We start from the raw sequence: 20908 nt of genomic DNA on the forward strand, positions 1-20908 counted from the left end.
ATAAACTGAGCTCTGATTCATGAAATTTTATGCTGGAATAAGTTTTGTTAGTCTTTATGGTGCCCCTGTACTCTTGTTTAATAATGTAATGTACAGTTAATGCATGCTTAGGGGCTGAATACATTGTTGAAGCCTAGTAATGCAAAGTAAATGAATGTGTAAGTAATAATGATTACTTTAAAGTGAGGTTTTTATACGCCACTCCTCTTTTTTGTAAATCACACAGAGAGCTTTTAATGCTGAAAAACAATGAATCAGTTTATGAATACATAACACACAGACATGTTCAACTCAGCTGTGACACAAGTGTTTAAAATTAAAAATGGCTTTGGGAGAAGAAACTATAGAGAACAGAAACATCATATTGGAAATAATAGGTGGGGAGAAAACTGGGAGGGGATTTGGAGCAGCAAAACAACAGGTAGGCTGTGAGGTTCTTGCTTATAGGGGAAATGGGTTTACCTTTAAACATTCTCTCTGTATATAAACTTGGTAGTTTTCTGCTGCCACCAGGAATTAAAAATTCCAATTCTCTCTCTTTTGGTAGTATGACCTAGGGTCTGGGCACTTCAGAGGACTATGTGGCCCTGAGGAAGTACTATATTGATTTATGGGATAAGTTTAAACAAAAATTGGTTTATTGACATGAGATGGAAAGAGAGACAGAGAGAGAGCCTAAAGCTTTGAAAATGTTTTCCCCTTTAATACTTTAGTGAACAAAGTTTTTTGGGGGGGAACCATTTTGGCAGTCTCCTATCATTAAAATGGCAGCTGAGCCACATGGACCTTCTGCAAACCGCCAAACTTAAGAATCGCTTGGGATCAATCCATTTGGAGGACAGAGTGCAATCTGCACAGGACAGGCGTTTAAAAACTGCCAAGATCATGACCAGTGTGCAGGATCAATTTACAGAATCGCAAAGAGAAAAACACACAAATTTGCAAGGAAGGGCAGGAAATTAACATTACTGTGCAGCTGCTCTAGGGCATCAGCGAAAATATAACATTACTGTGCAGCTGCTCTAGGGCAGCTAGTGGCACAAGACTAAAAAAGTTCTCCAAAGTTTCAGCCAACTTTGCACAGGTATATGTGCGCACATGCATACACACATTGCCAATGATCACAGCTTGTGATGCCAGGGTCAGTGGGTACACTCAGCATGTTTCCTCATATCATGAGATCATGTGACTCTTTCCAAGTGGTTGATAACACAGCAGAGAATTTCCTAGTGCTCAGCAATATGAAAAACAAGGGCTCACAGTTGCTTGTTAGTTTCAAAAAAAGTCTTCCCAATATCAACTTTGGGTTTTCCTCCTTTGCCTGTGTTCCTTTCTGTTCCCTTTTATGCAATGAACTAACACTAAAATGCATGTGCAAAACCTGAACCATGAGGATTTAGGCATTTGCTGGACGCTACTGAGCAGCTGTGATAGTGCAATTGCGTAATGGTTTTAAAAGACTTTTGGAGACGTTACAAGTGACGTTCCACCCCCATTTAGAAAAGTGTTGTTGTTTTTTACTGTAGCTGCAGAATAAATACACTGGAGGAAAACGAAGGTGGGCACAGAATGTGAAGTCAAGATCGAAGGCTTACTGCTCTGAAAATCTGCAGTAAGATGTGCATACATAATGGGCCTTCGTGAGGGAATGCCAAACAAAACAAAAAAGTGTTCATTTGCTTATGATTTGACTGGCATTTTGCTTAACTAACATGGCTACTGTTCCAGAATAAGTCTGGTACAGCTCATCTGTAAGGTCTGGTTGTGGACTGTGTGAGTACTCAGGAGGATTCTATCATCAACAGTCTCCATTTTCATCCCTGATACTGTTTGTGAGAATGACTGATTAAGTACACAGAAATGCTGGGTCCTGTATGAGCATGAGTCAATCAGAAATGTATGTGAATCAATCTACACTAGTGATACTCACTCAGTGGTTTGGGAGCCACATGAGGCTCTTCTGAGAACTACTCCCCATGGCTAGCACCTTGACCAAGAAGGCCATTTCTTGGGTTGCCATCCATTTAGTTATTTAGTGCTCTTAATGTACATACCACTTTACAGAAAGAGAAACAAAATCCATCTGCCCCCCACAAAGGCCCTGAGACTAGGGTTGCCAATCTCCAGCTGATCCTGACTATAGAGATCATTTCCCCCAGAGAAAATGACTTCTTTGGAGGGTGGACTATATGGGATGATATCTACACAGCACACTGAGCTTCCTCCCCTACCCAAACCCTACCCTCCTCAGGATTTAGCCCAGATTGCCAGGAATGTCCCAACCTGGAAATTCTACGGTTTTATTATAGATTTTAAGATGATTCCTAGAGCGGCACAATGTCACTTCCCATTCCCCCCCCCGAAAGCAATGTCATACTGACACCCACTAGCACCCCCTGTGCCCCCCACAGACTGCCATTGATTGTGAGTCCATGTTTGGCAACCCTAAATGTGGCTATATAATGGTAAAGCAAAGCAAGTCCCAGTCTGTTCAGTGCCTTGATGAGAGAATACCCGGATGCCCCATGTAAGAAAGCCTGAGTTTCCTGAAGGAAGAACAAGCTATAAGGGAAAGAAATGTATTCTAAATGCTGATCAGCTGGCCAGCAGCGGGCTTACTGGCAGTGGGGGGAGGCCTAGGTCGGCAGTGTAGTGATGTTGCCAGTGAAGCAATGATGTCACTTCCAGCACACACCAGAAGTGACATCATCATGCTGCCAGTGACATTGGAATGCCCTGATATTTGGGCAAAAACTCTGTGGTAGACACCTTTTTTACCATAGCTTTTGCCCAAATACCAGAGCATCCTGTGTTGCTGGTGACATGATGGCATCGCTTCTTCTGTGCACCGGAAATGATGTCATCACATCACCAGCAATGATGCTGCAACGCCGGCCTAGGCCTTCCTCTGCTGCCAGCAAGTCTCCCCGCCCCCTGCCAGTTGCCTGGAGGGACCTTGCAACCCTAGCTTCTGCAGTCTTTTTCTTCTGTTCCCACTTAGACAGGAGCTCTCCGACAAGTGGAAACTTTGCACTTGATCCAACTGATTATGACAATAATCAACAAGGCAGTAACAGCTTAGAAGCTGGGGCTTTTTTTCTGCCTTCATTCCTATATACATCCACAATTTTAGTTTCCACTCATTGTGAAAGAGGCCACCCACTAACACTGTGATTTCTTCTAACAATACAAGTCTTGCTAAGTATAGTATCAGCTATGGTTCCTATCCTCAGAGCAGTCTGAGTTCCCCGCTGGGATGCTGACAGAGTTGTATGTGTGCATTAATATATGCTTCAAATATATAGTGCTTTGGCATCTCAGCCGAAGATGACGATTTCATTGTGAACTGCAAACCATCTAGCCAGCAAAGCTGTTTAAAATTGGGTGCACTGCAGGGTGGCACTAACCTGGTGAGATTCCACTTCATTGTAACATCCTCTGAATGGATAAGTAAGGAACAAATTGTAAACAGAATGTAAAATTAGAAGCTAAAGGGGCTGCTGCTTCATTAATTCTTACCATCTGAATTAAAAGCAAATTTAGGCTTATTATGAAGCAAAGCAGCAAAGTGTTTCAGATGGCAGGTTTCTAGGGGTCTGGAGAACATTTTCCTGTTTCTAACTTTCCAGGCATTTTTTTTTAAAATTCAGATTTTAAAATGTCTAAGACCAGCCCAAGTCCAAAGAAATCATTGAGTGAATACGGTTAGAACATCCATTCCCTCCCTGCCCTTTCCCTATTGTGAAACAGTTCGAGCAAAGTCTTGATGAAGGCCTCCTTAAGGAGTAAGAACTGTCTTTAAAAATTACATAAGACAGACAAAATGTGGATGCTGATGAACTAGGGTCAACAGGTCATGTTTTCTTCTGTGTCCATTTTAACACTCAGACCCCCCTGCCAAAGGTAGCCTCTGGGGTTGCTTTTTCAAGGATGAGAATGGCACGGAGTGGGAGGGACTGTTTTACCCTTTCCTCCCCTGCTACTTCCTGCTTCCTTGCCCTGTGCCAACTTTTTTTCCAGCCTGAGCCCGTCAATAGTGGAGATACTGCTGTATGTGCACTTTATTACAATCATGACGCCATCATCATACTAATGGTTTTAATTGTGTATTTTATATTGATTTTATACTGTTGTTTTCTTTGTAAGCCGCCCTGAGCCTGTCTTGGCAGGGTACGGCGGGGTAAAAATCATATAAATAAATACGGCTCTTACCCCAACTGGGGAAATCTTATGCTCACTTGCATTTCCCAACAAATAACAAAACAATGCCGCACACAATACAAAATGGCAAGTAACAGCAAAACAACTGTGTGCTGAAATACCCGCAAGAGTAAATATACAAAAAGAGACTTCAGCAAAGTTAAACACATATGTAATCAGCAATAAATCTGTACATAAAATCCATCATAGGAAATATAGAAGTCTACAGAATGCATCAAGTCCAAAGTAATTGTCCAACACTTTTCCTAGGTAGTATACAGTGTTTCAGACTTCTGGTCCTTCCTCAGGAACAAAGAGCTATAAAAGTACAAAATACAATAATACCTTTTAACAATATAGCTAAATAAATCCAAACATTGCACAAAAATAATTTTAAATACAAATGATCACTGTTAGACAGAGTCTAATACATCTTACCCACAATAGAAAGTCTCATTCCAATTTCTTTACAAGACAATATTGTTCAGTTTCTCTGTAAAAGAGAATAACTCCTTAGAATAAAGAATTTTTAGCACAATATAACACAATATATGGACCACAAAACCACCAATATATACTCACTTATGGGCCAGGTCTCCTAAGCTTGAAAGTGCTCCTCTCAAGGTTGCTACTATGTAGAACAGGACCAAAAATGCCTCAGAGTATTCAGTCTGCTAGGCCTGCTTTATGAGTTACATTAAGTGCAGCTTAAAGCAATAGGAGTTACCATCTCCAGGTGAAAGATTCCTGGAGGATCAAGCCAATTAAGCCTGTGATATATATCAAAACAAGTTATACCAATATGAACTCCTAAGAAGCTATAGTATTAGAAAGTAGCCAACTACTATGAATCTTGCAAATAAATTCCTGTATATCGTATGTATAAAAGTCAATATCAGCTTTACTTCACTAAAGTCACTACAATAGTTAACCTCAAAGGTGCCAACCCACTAATAAAATAGTCTAAGATTACAAGAAACATGACAAATCCAATTCAGAGTTTAATCCTTTCGGTTGAAGAGTTCCAATAAGATGTATATAGTATGCCTCTCTTCGTAGAAGTGTTTTTTGTATGTCCATTTTGCCATCATCCTCTATGGTTTCCAGTACAGTATATTTAAAATCATCATGTTTATGATTTTTTTCAACAAAATGTTGAACTAAAAATGTGTCCCCCTTCCTCAATTTAAATCTAGATTTACGTTCAGAAATTCTGGAGCGTATAGGCGGGGTTGTAATACCTATGTCTTGGGGTAGTGGCCATTCCATCACTTTATTCAGCTGCCTATATTGAGTCAGCTCCAGACACAAAATCCCCTGCCTCTGCACAACCTCATGGGCAAGTTGTGTTGGGGCCATAGTAATAATGTTATTCCAGTTTCTAAAGAAATTCCCCACTTTCCTGGAACACGGAGCAGGTGCCATGTTCCTGCTACGAATGAGGGACTTTCACCCGCTCGGCCTTTTCCGCCACTGCTCAGTTGGGGGGGATGGGGGGGAGTGATTGCTGATGTCCTGATGCACTCTGATGTCACTTCCAGTCAGTGTTCCCTCTAAGCTGAGTTAGTGTGAGTTAGCTCACAGTTTTTTAGCCTCCAGCTCACAGATTTTTGTCTTAGCTCAGGAAGGATGGCTCCAGAGCAAACTAATTCATGCAGTAGCCAAATCGCTTGCTCACAACTTTAATGCCAGTAGCTCACAAAGTAGAATTTTTGTTCACAAGACTCCACAGTTTAGAGGGACCACTGCTTCCAGTGCAGCTGGAACTGACATAATGATGTCGCCAGCAACACTATAGCATTCAGTAAAAGTCTATGATTAAACCACAGAGTTTTGACTGAACACTAGATCATTGCTGGTGATGTCATGTAATTTCTGGTTGCACCAGCAGTGATGTCAGCACATCACTGGTGGCATTATTATGTTGCCAGTGTGTGCCACTCAGTGGTGAGTCTCCCACAGGTTGCCAGCCTTGTGCTGGCAAACCTAGCCATGGGGAGTAGTTCTCAGAAGAGCCTCATGTGGCTCCCAAACCACTGAGTGAGTATCACTAGTGTAGATTGATTCACATACATTTCTGATTGACTCATGCTCATACAGGACCCAGCATTTCTGTGTACTTAATCAGTCATTCTCACAAACAGTATCAGGGATGAAAATGGAGACTGTTGATGATAGAATCCTCCTGAGTACTCACACAGTCCACAACCAGACCTTACAGATGAGCTGTACCAGACTTATTCTGGAACAATAGCCATGTTAGTTTACTACAGCCAGAATATCTGCAATAGAAGACTCTGTCATTTCAGTATACCAGACTTGTTTTTTCTGTGTATGTTGTACAAAAGGTACATATAAGTTATATATTATTAAAAATGCTGGTTGCCTATCATTTGTTAATCTGGCCACTTACTAGTAGTCAGAAGTGATCAGGTGAGATGTCCATCTCCAGAGTCTAGTTGGTAGCCTGCGAGTTAGCAAAAACTATTTATGTGGATGACGGCCAGGGATCCAGGCTTCATGAGATCCATTTCAGTGCTAGTGATATTAAGGCAGATTCTTCTTTCCTTTGCTGATGCTTTCTTTAAAGGCCTAAAGATGGCGCTGAAGGCTTGTCATGGATTTTTCGGATGAGCAGGTAATTAGGGATGGGAATGAACCAGCTCACGAACTAATGTTCGTAACACACTTTGGTTGGTTTGTGGTTCACAAAGTGAAGTTAGTGGCAAGGCAACTGTCATGAACGTTTCATGAACTTTCAAGCTGTTTGTGGAGGTTCGTGAATGGAGACATTTCTAGACAGACCGCCTCTGCTGAGCTCAATCAAAATTTTTACTAAACATCAAAGCAAAACTTCTCCAGCCTTGGAAACACTTTCCCCAGTTTCAAACTAGTCATGTCAGTTTCAAGAGGTTTTTTGGTTTTTTCCCTTTGCAGGGGTTCCTGTGTTCCTTTCCCATTTTCTTGCAAAGATCTTGCAAAAAACAAACAAACCTTGCTTGAATTTGTTGTGACTCTGTACTTTCAGAGCAATCCTTTTAAGCTTGCAATACCAGTGGTACTGGATTATCCTGGGCATTCTGCACATTCTAACTGAAGGGATTCTATGGTTTGACATTAGTTTTCCTTTTGCTTGCATTGCCACAGTGGCACTGGGTTCTGCTGTGAGCACTAGTACATTGCACTGGTTCTGTTGGGCTTGCAACCCACTCCCCCCTGCTTGGAGTGTGATTCTGTGCTTCACTTCAGTCTTGTAGAGCTGGCATTGCCACAATGGCACTGGGTTCTGCTGGACACTAGAACATTGCAGTGGTTCTGCTGGGGGATGTACTAGAAGGAATGAAAGGATTGCCCATTGGAAACAAGGGGAGAGGCTTAAAGACCCGATTGCATGGGCTCCATTAAAATACATTAAAGCACAAAATACTTCCAATGAAAATACAGAGTGGATTTTCAGTTAATGTCTCTGAACCCAGATAAACTGCTTTTGGGCAGGAATAACAGGCCCCAGAGTGGAAGGATGGCACCCAGAATTAATGTCTCTGAACCCAGATAAACTGCTGTGGGGCAGGAATAACAGGCCCCAGAGTAAAAGGATGGCACCCAATAGAATGAGTGCTCTGGGACCAGAATGACAGTCCTCAAAGTGGAATGACAATCCTTGGGAATGCAAGAAGTGTTCTGGGAGTGGAATGACAGCCCTGAGAGTGGAATGATGGCCCATGGGACTATGTGAAGTGTTCTGGGACTGGAATGGCAGCCTGCAGAGTGGAATGACAGTTCCTAGGAGGAGCAGAAGTATTCTGGGACTGGAATAATATTCCCCAGATGGGAATTACAGCCCTTGGGAGTAGGAAAAGTGTTCTGGAGCTGGAATGACAGCCCCAGGAGTAGAATGAAATGTTCTGGGACTGGAATGACAGGCCCAAGAGTGGATTGACAGCCCATGGATCATAGCAGAAGTGTTCTGGGACTGAAATAAAAGACTACAGAGTAAAATGAAAGTCGGTGGGAGTAGCAGAACTGTTTGGGACAAGAATGACAAGTTACAGAGTGGAATGACAGCCCCTGGGAGTAGCAGAAGTGTTCTGGAGCTAGAATGACAGCCCCAAGTGAATTAAAAACCTGTGGGTTATAGCAGAAGTGTTCTGGAATGACAACCCCCAGAGAGACTGATAGCCCCTAGGTCTTAGCAGAAGTGTTTTGGCACTATGATGACAGCCCCTGAAGGGGATTGATGGCATGTCATTCCACTCCCAGAACTCTTCTGCTGCTCGCAGGGGATGTCATTCCACTCCGGGGGCTGTCATTTCAACCCAAAAACAATTCTGCTACTCTCAGGCACTGTCATTCCACTCTGTGACCTGTCATTCCAGTGCCAGTAGACTTCTCCTACTCTTGGAAGCCTCCATTCCTTTCAGGGGGTTGTCATTCCACTCCCAGAACACTTCCACCACTCCCAGGTGTTGTCATTCCACTTTGGGGGCTGTCATTCCACTCTGAGGGCTGTCATTTCACTCCCAAAATTTTTTTGCTACTCTCAGGGGCTGTCATTCCACTCTGTAACCTATCATTCCTGTCTCCAAACAGTTCTGCTACTCCCAGTGGTTGTCATTCCACTCTTGGGGCTGTTATTCCAACCCCAGAACACTTCTGCTACTCTCAGGGGCTGTCATTCCACTCTGGGGGCTGTCATTCCAGTTCCAGAACATTTATGCTACTCCTAGGGGCCATCGTTCCACTCTGTGACCTGTCATTCCAGTGCCGGTAGACTTCTCCTACTCTTGGGAGCCTCCATTCCTTTAAGGGGGTTGTCATTCCACTCCCAGAACACTTGCACCACTCCCAGGTGTTGTCATTCCACTTTGGGGGCTTTCATTCCAGTCCCAGAGCACTCATTCTATTTCTGGGCATTGTCATTCCACTCTGGGACCTGTTATTCCAGTCCCAGAGCAGTTATCTGGACCTAGAGACTTTAATTCAAAATCTGCTCCACATTTTAATTGAAAGTATTTTGTGCTTTAATGGAACCCATGCAAGTCAATTGACATTTCTGGCTCCCATTATCTCTAGTGGGTCTTCAAGCTTCTCCTATTGTTTCCATTGGGCAAATCTGTCATTCCTTTTAGTATATCCCTTCTTCAGGGCTTCCACCCTACCCCACCCCCTTGGAGTGTGATTCTGTGCTACACATTAGTCCTGTTGATCTGGTATTGCCACATTTACACTGGGTTCTGCTGGGCAGTTTGTGATTGCACTGGTACTGCTTGGTACATTGTACTGGTTTTGCCAGGCTTGCAAAATTTGCCCCCCTTGCTTGGTTGCCCCCCTTGCTGTCCTTATGAAGAAAAATGCTTGGGGCTCTTTAGCTTGGAGAAACGATGGCTGAGGGGTGACATGATTGAGGTTTATAAGATAATGTATGGGATAGAGCAGGTAGAGAAAGAAGTACTTTTCTCCCTTTCTCACAATACAAGAACTCGTAGGCACTCAATGAAATTGCTGAGCAGTTGGGTTAGAACGGATAAAAGGAAGTACTTCTTCACCCAAAGAGTGATTTAACACATGGGATTCACTGTCACAGTAGGTGGTGGTGGCTACAAGCATGGGTGGCTTCAAGAGGGAATTAGATAAACATATGGAGCAGAGGTCCATCAGTGGCTATTAGCCACAAGGTATAGATAGGAACTCTCAGTCTGGGGCAAGTGATGCTATGTATTCTTGGTGCTTGGGGGGGCAACAGTGGGAGGGCTTGTAGTGTCCTGGCCCCACTGCTGGACCTCCTGATGGCACCTGGTATTTTTGACCACTGTGTGACAGAGTGTTGGACTGGATAGGTCATTGGCCTGATCCAACATTGGCTTCTCTTATGTTCTTATGGTTTGTGATTGAGCTGGCATTACCACAATAGCCCTGGGTTCTGCTGGGCACTAGTACATTGCACTGGTTCTGCTGGGCTTGCACAGACCCCCCCTTCAGTTTCTACTACAGAGATTCTCTGGTTTGACCTTAGTTTTGCTGGGTTTGCACTGCCACAGTGACATTGGTTATGGTGGGCAGATTGCATAGGTTTTGCTGTGCTCGCTGAACTGCCCCCCCACCTTCAGCTTCTACTGCAGAGATTCTTGGGGACTTTGATTCTGTTCTGCTGGGCTTCTATTGCCCTGAGGGGGGTTGCTGTTTCCCCCCTCCATTGGAAACAATGGAGGATGGGGGCACCTTCTTTGGGGAGGGCATAACTCAGACCCCGTAAACCAATCCTCACCAAACTTGGGAAGCAGGTAGAGGAGAATCAGCCAGAGATCCCCTGTGAGTTTAGTGTCTTTAGCACGCTGGGGGTGGGGGTGGGATTCTACTGCATCACGAACCTGACAAACTAAACTGGTTCATTTGGCCCCTACAAGTTTGTGATGGTTTGTAGTTGACAAAGCGGGGACACCATGAACCACAAACCAGACCACATTTTCCCAGTTCTTGCCCATACCTACAGGTCTATATATCCCTTATATGCTGACAAAAATTAACACATAGCGTGTGTGTGTGTGTGTGTGTGTGTGTGTAGGCCTGGTTTGAGGGTAGGTGAATCAGACCCCAAACCATTCCCTCCTTCCCTCCCTCCCTCTCTTTCTTTCTCCCTTTCTCCCTTTCTTTCTAAATATGACATAAATATTAGAGAATATTAAAACCTTGTGTCCTGAGAACAACTTCAGATTTCCCAAGGAGAGAGCGCGAGAGCTGGAGGGGAGGGTGGTTGAATGTGAATGAAATGTGTTTCCTTTCAACACAATTTAGGCTTTATCTGAACAGTGTGTGTGTGTTTCCCCCATATGCCGCCTGTTCTGTCTTCACGTGGGTAATTGTTTATCTTCTTGAGGGGAATATGTAGAAGTCATCTCTTTTCAACAAGATGTAGAAGCAAAAACAGATCATTCATGGTTCCTGTCTCATGTGGCTTCCTTGAACTATATGAAGCTGCTGCCTCTTTGCATAGTTATACCATTTCATTACTGTTTTCCTTGCAGAGGGTCCCAGGTTTAATCCATAGCATCTCCAGTTGAAATGACCACATGAGAAAATCTTATTGAGATTTTGGCGAGCAACTGACCTTCAGAACAGACACTTCTAGCTGAACTTGACTGAGTGTATAGCAGCCTGTGTAATGTATAGATGCTATGAATCAGTTCCCTATTCCGTGGAATTTAGGGCCCAGTCCTAAAACAAGCTGAACCAGCAGGACAGTGTTTCGAAAGAACAGGTGCCAGTGTGGCTTGTATACCAAATATGACATCATCCTAGTGTTAAAATGACATCACAGCACACTGCAGGCAGATACACTGTTGGTGCAGAACTGTTTGGGAGGGAGATACTGCATTGTAAAATATGACCTCGCAATCTTTGGAAAGACATTATAAATGTTTTATTTATTTATTGCTTTTCTACTTCCACAGGCCCTTAAAGCAGCGAAAAATTGAAAAATGGGATACTAAGTAACAATATAAAATGAATGAAAGAGTACAAATTAAAAAGTCAGATTCAGGTAACAAAACACCAGTCTACATCCCTTTTCTGTACTGATTCAAAAGTCCTCTGTAATCAGAAAATCTTCTGTTTACTCCAGCAGCTCTTAAGGGGCAGTTCCCAATCTCATTTCCCGGAGGAAAGAGCTGCAGTCTGGGGTGGCAGCCAGAAAAGCCCTCCTGTGACCAACCCTACCTGAGTGAAGGGCAGGCCTTGCAGGAAGGCACCATCCATGGTTCTCAGAAGTCAGAAGCGTCAGCTTCACTCCCAGGCAAGTGTCAGCACATGCATGCATGCAAATTCATTTATGGGTATGTGTACCACCTTGCTATTTAAAGCAACAAGGTGGAATGTCTATATATGAATGCATTGATTCATCTACTTTTTTGTGTATCTGCAAAAATGTGACTCATACATAGGGTTCATAAAGGGAGAGGAATGCTGCTGATGTGCAAAACCCTTGCCCCATAATGCACCTCCTTTGGAGTTCAGAGATAAAATGTGTAACAGTATGTGGCACAACAATGTCTTTTTAGATATGGATTTTTTTTCTTTAATAGCCATTGTTATCCATTTGCCATTATGAACTTACATCTCCCTCTTGTGCCATCATCCCAGTTGGTAACCTCTGTATAACCCCAAGGCTATGCCAGAAGGAGATGTTTTAGTTAACTTTGGTACCTAAACTTTCATCTCTAGGAATTTACGTCTATTCCACTTCATTTGTTTTCTTATCATTAGTCCTGTCTGAGTTAGAAGTGTGAGGTCATGGCATATGTGCTTCTTTCAGAAGTTACTCCCAATTTACATAAAATCCACCCCAAAGGGGATGTGTCCATCTCCTACCAGCTTGTGGGAATTTTTTCTCCATTGTGCCATCCTAATTTGTGGGTAGAAGCCTTTTTCTGCTTCCTAGTAGCTTTGATTAGTGTAACCTCTCTGCACCCTTGTGACTAACCACACAAGGCTCAAAACACAGGGAGCAAAGATGGTTCCCCTTTGTATGAATCTGTGAGATTCTCTGAAGATCAGAGCCTGTATAATGTCCAAATGTATAGGCAAGATCACTTGACATGTTTTTTAACCAGTGTTGTGACCTCTCTCTCCTTATCAGCATGAATAATAATAACAAAAATAACAATAATAATTTATTTTATTCTCTGTATCAGCATTCATAACAACAACTGGAATTCCTGCTCCGGTTGGAGAATTTGCAATCCAGACAACTCTCCCTTTGACCTGACTGTTTATTTAACGTTATCCAGCTTTCAAGGGGAGAAGATAGTCTACGGTGGCAATCACACGTGCGAATCACACGGGGGGGGGAAAGCGAGGCTATTTTCCCCAGAGGAATTTGACCCGCAGTTGCGCCATCACACAGTCCTTTGAAGCTGCGGGGGCAGCCCGCCACTGCGTGATCAGACACAACCGCGGGTGAGTTGGGTTTTTTTTTTTGCCATTTGTTCCCGATGCACTTAAACGGGGAATTGATGAATCGCATCTCAGCCCTGAGGGCTCCCTATGGAGGGTGTGATGATGCGCATACTGAGAAGGGGGGGGAACAATGGCACGGAGTCAGGATGGCCTGATCAGACCATCCTGACGCCATGAGAGCACGCTGCAGCGATCAGACAAGGGAAAGTCTGCCCGTGGCCCGTAGCAACCCATTTGCTACTGGACGTTCCCTGATGTCTTTTTACTCTGCTTCTGCGGCGGAGCAAAACGGGTTGCCGATAGGTGTGGGGTGCATCCCAGATGTTCGTGTCTGATTTCACCCTTTAAATTTGCTCGGCATTTGCGCCCATGGCGCGGCTAATTGTGCGTGTGATCTGGACCTATTTATGCTGAAAAGGCATAGGCATACTATTTACATGACTGCATGAATGAAGCCTGTTTCCTAGCTGGGTCCAGATCCACTCCGGAGAAGCCAAGCATAAGACAGAAACTTCTCTTCTGCCACCTCTCACTCTTGTTCTAAAGGAGCGGCAAAGTTAGATTCTAAACCCCAGCAAAACAAAAACAAAAACAACACTCACACTTCCAAGGGATCTTTAAAATAAAAGGACAAAGCTCTGAGGCTTGCAAATGAAAACGGAGTGTGGACTTTAGCAGAATGATCAGATCCAGTGTATTGAGGGAGAATGGAGGCATAAGGGGGGGGAACCTGTTCATAGTCTCAACACCTACACAAATGCCTTGTGCAACACAAACCTCAGCGAATGGAAAGTGGAAGTGGAAGGAAGGAAAAGGAGGGACAGCAAGGAGTGGGGAAGGAGATATTACTTATCCTTTCCTGTGTGCAGATGTCACCTAGGATGACTTATGAGCATTCATGTACCTGATGATCCAAGAGAGTCTTGGGCCTACACAGACCCAGAAGTTTGGGGCATCAGGAGGGGTTGCTTGGTGAAGGAGCCAAGTGGGAATCCAGGCAATAATTCAAGAAGATCAAGAATGGAAAACAGAAGGAGCAAGTCTGCAGGTAGCAGATCCTCAGGGTATGGAGTCAGAATCCAAACTGAGCTCAAGTTGGGATGATGAAAGCAACTCTTGTGGCAAAGAATAAAAGGAACAAAAATTTTAACTTTCCTGGGCTGGGAGAAAGGCAGGGGAAATCCAGATGCAGTCAAAAGTTGGCCTTCTTACTGGGGTAGGAGGATGCTTTGAGATGGGGAGGAGGCATGCCAAGGAAGTTATTTTGTTGTTGTTCAGTCGCACAGTCGAGTCCGACTCTTCGCGACAAAGAGGATGGGTTATTCATTACATTGCAGCTGTTGTAACCCTGGATCCTTTTGCTCGACAAGACTAAGACAATGGTGAACTGTGCTCAATGGCAACCTGAATAGACCAAAACACTTTGAAGAACAGAAGAGCGGAGCGGATAGTGCTTGATCGGATCACTTCTCTCTGGGGTTTTCCCCTTGTGTAAGGGCTACAGTGTTCTGCAGGCGAGTTAGCTAGCCGTTCTACTCCATGACTAATTCAATCATGGAAAGTGGCCTGCTCCTGGCTGTTCTCCTGCCTTACCTCCTTTGCCCTGTAAATACCCTTTGGAAGAACTCCCAGACAAGGGCTTGCCAGACCTTCCTGTGCTTGGCAGAACAGGTCAGCTGGTCACAGACCAAAGGGATAGAGACTTAAGCCAACAACATGAAGGCTGTTTGGTTGAGGCAACAAGGGGAGAGACTGGAAGGATAAGTTTGCCTTGCCCCCAAGCAATCTCTCCCCCGAGGCTCCTTTTGTCTTCTGGAAGCAAAAGGTTGAGAGGGGAAAGAGCTCGTGGCTGCACATAACAGGAGACAAAGGCATGTAAGGGTCAAGGTGATGACTTTGTTCTCCGCATAGTGAATGTGGGAGAGTCCCAGGTGGACGTGCTAAAGAACAGTTCAGCAATGGAGCAAGCTGCTTAGCATGTTTGGTTGGAATCTTTTCCCTTCAAGCTTTTCAAGAAAAAGCTGATATCTGGGGGCGGCAAGTTTGAACTCTGTTCTGCAGAACTGACTGCTTGGTTTCCTTGCTGACAGCCAACTGTCAGTCCTAGAGTTTTCTTTCCATCCATAAACACGACTTGATAAATGAGGACTGTATTGTGGCTGGGTGAACTCTTATCTAACTACTGAGCCGGCCTCGGCTGGGAGGGCGGGGTATAAATCTGATAATAAAAAATAAATAAAATAAAGGTCAGTCAAGAACAAGAACTTCACAAGTATATTGTATCACTAACACTTGTCTTACTAACATTTAGATTAACATGGAAAGGACCTCCTACTCTTGGGTTTTTAGTTAGTGTGGGTATCTTTCCTTTATCCTTAGATGTACTCCCCCTTCCTTTATTTTTCATTGTAGTTAATAGTCTTATGAAAAATAATAAAAATACCCTCTCGGGGGTTTAAAAAATAAAAATAAAGATCAGTCCTTGTTCCATGAAAGCTGAAGTTGGTATCACACCATGTGGTTCTGAGGGACTTATTCCCAGGCCAGTTGTTAGAGACTCTCAGCTTAGAGCAGGGATGACCCATGAATTGCTTCCAGCCTTAAATTCCAACAATTCTGTGCAGTTCTGTCTCTGAGCTCTGTTGTAGTTGTAAAACTTGTAGATGAAAACCATCTTTGTCCAAAGCCAACCACAGGCCCATAATTTAGAGCATGCTTTTAAAAGATAATCATAGTTATTCCACACCACAGTGATCTTAAGTGGAGCATCTGCCTTTCCCACCAGCAGCCTTTCCCAGAATACTGACCCCTGTGAACGCTGCTGATATCAAAGCAACAACTCTGGAATGCCCACCCAGATGTCTCGCTTTTCAAGAGACCATTCCCTTTGACAACTATAATTCATGCAATTCTATGACTTCTATGTCCAGATGATTACTGTTCAGAAGATGCCCCCCTCCAGCTCTTTGCTATTTCTGTAGTGATTCGCCGGTATGACTCATATGTTATGTGCCTTGTCCAGACTAGAAGTTGACTTAGCAATTAATAAGACTTTTCTCCAAGAATCCTTAAGATTATCTTTCTCAGACATTTATATTAGAGAAGAAACAGACCGTAGGGGAAAAAGAAACCTACTTTGAATTAGACCCTTTGAATTTGAACACTGTGATATAAAATTGTTTGAAAATTGATAGAAAAATCCTCTAGGTTCAATAGCAGCAGCTTGCATTTCATCACAGAAGCCAACCTTTAGCCTCTGACGTCATTTTGAGCCCTCTGGCCTTTCTGATACAAGAAGCCTGGCTTTTCAGCCACTTGAATTTCAGGTGCAGCCACAGAAATTCCAACTGGTACAGCATTCAAAGCAATTTCACTGGATCTAAAATCTTGATTATGAGGACAAATAGTAAAGTAGCGGCTCATGCCAATCACGGACGTAGCAAAACCAGGTGAAATACAGGTCAGCTCAGGAATGCTAAATACTTGGGGAACTTCCCAAGGAGGCAGAAAATATGACTTTTGTCCATTCATCAAAAGAACAAAAATGATATGATGAGAATGGAACATTCCCTGTGAGTCAAAGAATACTGAGTAGTCATTTAAAGATGAAAAGAAGAGAGAGGAAAGTAGTCTGCTCAAGACGCTGAGAACAGACAAACACCTAGAGGGAAAGATCTGGTGGGCAGGAGGATTCCCGCCCCCTTCCCCTCGAATAGTTCAGCTGATGGTTATGTGCTCTCAAGAAGGCCTGTGGAACAGGACCAATCATAGAAAAGGCCAGGATGGCTTTATACTTGGGTAGGTATGAAGAAATATTTTGACTTTGTAAATTAAAAAAATAAAAGAAACTTCACACAAAAACCCCTGATCAAGACTGAGGATGCTTTGTTGTCCTTTAGAAAGCATAGAACATGGTGGACAGTTGAACATCACTTAAAGGGGGGAAGGGGGGGAGAGAAAGGGCCCAGGGGATCCCATTTGCCCACCACCCTCATGCTTCCCTTTCCACCCCGACACCTGCATGCACCCACATGGCTGTGTGCCCTCCCACTTGCAAGCCCTCCCACTGCCCATGCTTAGTTATCCTTGGATTCCTTGGATTTATAGTTGCCTGCAGCACCTGCCCCCCCCCCCCCCGTTTTGGGCATGCCCTTTTCTGCCAGTACGTGCAACTGGGAGTGCCACTGCCACAGCAAGCAACATGCATGTCATGATCTTGGTCACCTTGTGGGGCAAGACTAGCCAGTGTCTTGCCTGCATTTTTATTGTCGCCACCACCACTTCGGGTAAAATCCAGCCCCTTCCTCTCTCATGGGTTGCCTGAGACCGACACCACAGGAGTATATCATTGTAGTGTGTCAAGTTCCCAAGGCAGGTGGGTAAGGGCTTGTGCAGACTTGGTCTTTCTACAAGGCACAAACTCAGGGTACTACAAGAACGGATCTAGGTACACTAAGCAAAACAAACAAAAGGAAAGTAACTAACTGGGTACTTACAATCCCAGGCATATCTGACCTTTGTTAGTTGTATGACGGCCCCCTCTGTCGTGCATCCGCAACCATCTTTAGCATCATTCCCCTCTGTCATCCTTCATGGTAAAACCCACAGGAGAGACAGCTCCCCTAACTAACACCACAACAACCAATGACTAACAACAATCACAGACAAAGGAACAGCTCCCCTTTTGAGACCCTGCCCCACGTGTGCTCCAGGGCCCTTAGCCAATCTGAGTGTTGGTTCCTGGGCTCAAGCCTGCAAGAACCTGGACCCTCCAATCGAGAGGTGTTAACTCATCAAAGACTAGTGAAAGGATGCTTTCTATCTGAAGGAGGGCACCTTTCCCACACCCTCCCAGTCACAGAGATTCCAGTGTCCCCTTCCATCACTTCTAACAGTCACAGCACCTCCTGCCCTCCTGCCTCTCACCCGTCAAAATGCCCTTCCTTTAGTTTCGGTCACCTTTTTTTAATCCCACTCTTCCTCCAAGGAGCTTGGGGGTGGGACATGTATGATTCTCCCCTCCCATTTTATCCTCACACCAACCCTGTGAGGAAGGTTAGGTGAGAGAGAGTGACTGGTTGAAAGTGTCCCAGTAAGTTTCATAGCTACATGAGGATATGAGCCTGAATCTCCCCATGGACTTGTGCTTCTTTTCTTTGGGTGAGAGAGTACTGTAGACATATAGTGTCTTTATAATATTTAGTGGCTTTACAATAATACAAGCTGAGAGGAGTGATAGACAAAGAAGCCCACACTGTGTCCTAGGAACGAACACGTGGAGGCAGAAGAATGGGCAAACAGCTCCCCCTGCAGCCATTTCCACTGGCAAAAGTAGTAGAGGAGGGAAGCCTGAAAGCTGTCCTTCCCCCGTTGCTGCCTTTGGAGCCATGCTGGGTGACAGACATTTAAAAAGGTTTTCAAAGGTTAGTCCTGGATGGAATGCGGCATGGTATGGCCCAGTCTCACCAGATCTCAGAAGCTAAGCAGAGTTGCTACTTGGACAGGTGACCACCAAGGAAGACTTTCCAAAGGAAGGGAATGGCAAACCACCTCTGCTTCATACTTGCCTTGGAAGCCCCTTGCTGGCATTGCGGTAAGTTGTCCGTAAGTCGGTTGTGACTTGACAGCACTACACACACACACACGTTAGTCCCCACTCTAATTTTTGACTAAGAGCTGGGTCAGGCACCAATGTCCCAACTAAGGTTCCCTCTAAGCTGTGGGGTCTTGTGAGCAAAAATCCTACTTTGTGAGCTGCTGGCATTAAAGTTGTGAGCAGGTGATGTGGCTACTGCATCAATTAGTTTGCTCTGGAGCCATCCTTCCTGAGCGGAGACAAAAACGTGTGAGCTGGAGGCTAAAAAACTGTGAGCTAGCTTACACTAACACAGCTTAGAGGGAACACTGGTCCCAACATGTGTCAATGTAACATGTATTTTGGCCCATATTGGAGGGTGTTACCCTCTCAAACTCTGTCTGGAATTCCATTTCAAAAGCAGGGGAGATTCCCAGCTGTCAGTACACCAACTTTCCACTGTCACTTCTCAGTATAATAAAAGATCAGCGAAGCATTCTGCAAGTCATCAGCATCGTGTTGGAGCATCCACTGGCATCTGTAATATTATATGTATACTTATTTATTTATGCTGCTATTCGTGCACATGATGCTTTATAAAAGGGAGACAAAAATGCACCCACCTACATCTATGGGGGGAGAGGAGAGAAGATGGATCGTTCCTGTACTCTCATACTTAAAATCTCATCGTTCAAAAGTGATAAAAACTTTCCCACAGCTCTTTCAATGCATGTTTGCAGCGAGAGCAGAAATCCTCATCCACATTTGTAGGTCATTTCAGCTGGATGATGTAAGCCAGCTCAGCTTTCTTGTGAAGAGGATCGTCACAAAGTGTAGGCTGGATCCAAAGAGCGCTCAGTATCATGCAGCTGACCACCTCCTCATAAAAGCTCCAGGTGACTAACCATTTGTAATCATTTGAGCATTGCCTCAATGACTTGCACATTGAGACTTCATCTGCATCACAGGCCATTACCTCACCAGCCGTGCTTGCAACAAGACCAGCCGTACCTGCTAAACAGTGGAGGCGGGGTGTGTGTGTGTGTGTGTGAGCCTGAAGATAAGCCAACTAGTTCTTCAGCTTGAGAAGTAATCAGATTAATTCTTAGTGTTTGGACTGGAGGCCTTCAAGGAAATCCCTGAGTGGTACAGGAAGACGTATTGATTATGCCGTTAATGTCAGTCTTCCTCTGAATCTATTCTGAAGTAGAATGCAAGAGGCTGAAGAGACTGCTGCTTTCAGGCTAGTCAGAAAAATCTACCTGTCAGCTGCCCATTTTGCTTCTTTGCTCCACTCTAGTAATGATTTAAATTAGACATGAAAGCTCCCATGTTGACACTGCTGAGGGTATAATGCCATAGTGTCCACCTTCCGAAGCAGCCATTTTCTCCAGGTGAACTGATCTCTGTCACCTCGCAGGGCTCTATTTGTAGCAGGAACTCCTTTGCATATTAGGCAACACACCCCTAATGTAGCCAATCCTCCAAGAGCTTACAGAGCTCTTCTTACTGGGGCTACTGTAAGCCCTTGGAGGATTGTCTACATTAGGGGTGTGTCACCTAATATGCAAAGGAGTTCCTGCTACAAAAAGAGCCCTGGGGAAGTCAATTGTAATAGCAGGAGATCCCAGCCACCACCTGGAAGTTGGCAACCACCCAATCTCCAAGGCTGCTTCCATTTTTTAAGACGCGTAAGCCTCTAACCTTTTTTGTTGTGGAGTTGTCATATGGGTGCACCATTCGACTCAACCAGGTGGACCTACAGTTTCTGAGCCTGGTTTGGAAACTTCTTTCAGTCTGCAGGTAGGGGCACTTACAGGGAGAATCAGCAGGCAGAAGAAGAGTTAAGCATCGCCACCCACCTATTCTCCTCTGTAAATGCCCTGCCCCCATATTAGAAAACCCTAGGGTTCCCCATTGTGGTGCCTTGAATTTGGTGGATTCATCTATCCTATGTGGAAAAGTCAGTATAGTGTAGTGCTTAGAGCAGGGATGTCAAGCATATGGCCCATGGGAAGCATCCCACCCCTGCAGGGCTCCAATCCGGCTTCCTGTTTCTTACATTGTAGCTCCTTCTGGCCAGTTTCTCCTATTTCCTGCTTTGGAAGAGAGAAAGAAAGTCTTCTTTCAGTTGGCTGAGGGCTCCTCCCCCCTCATCCTCTGGGGTAGAAGGGTGAGGGA

This window comes from Gekko japonicus, unplaced genomic scaffold (assembly GCF_001447785.1).
Source record: "Gekko japonicus isolate JY-2015 unplaced genomic scaffold, Gekko_japonicus_V1.1 scaffold315, whole genome shotgun sequence".
In the NCBI taxonomy this organism is placed as follows: Eukaryota; Metazoa; Chordata; class Lepidosauria; order Squamata; family Gekkonidae; genus Gekko; species Gekko japonicus.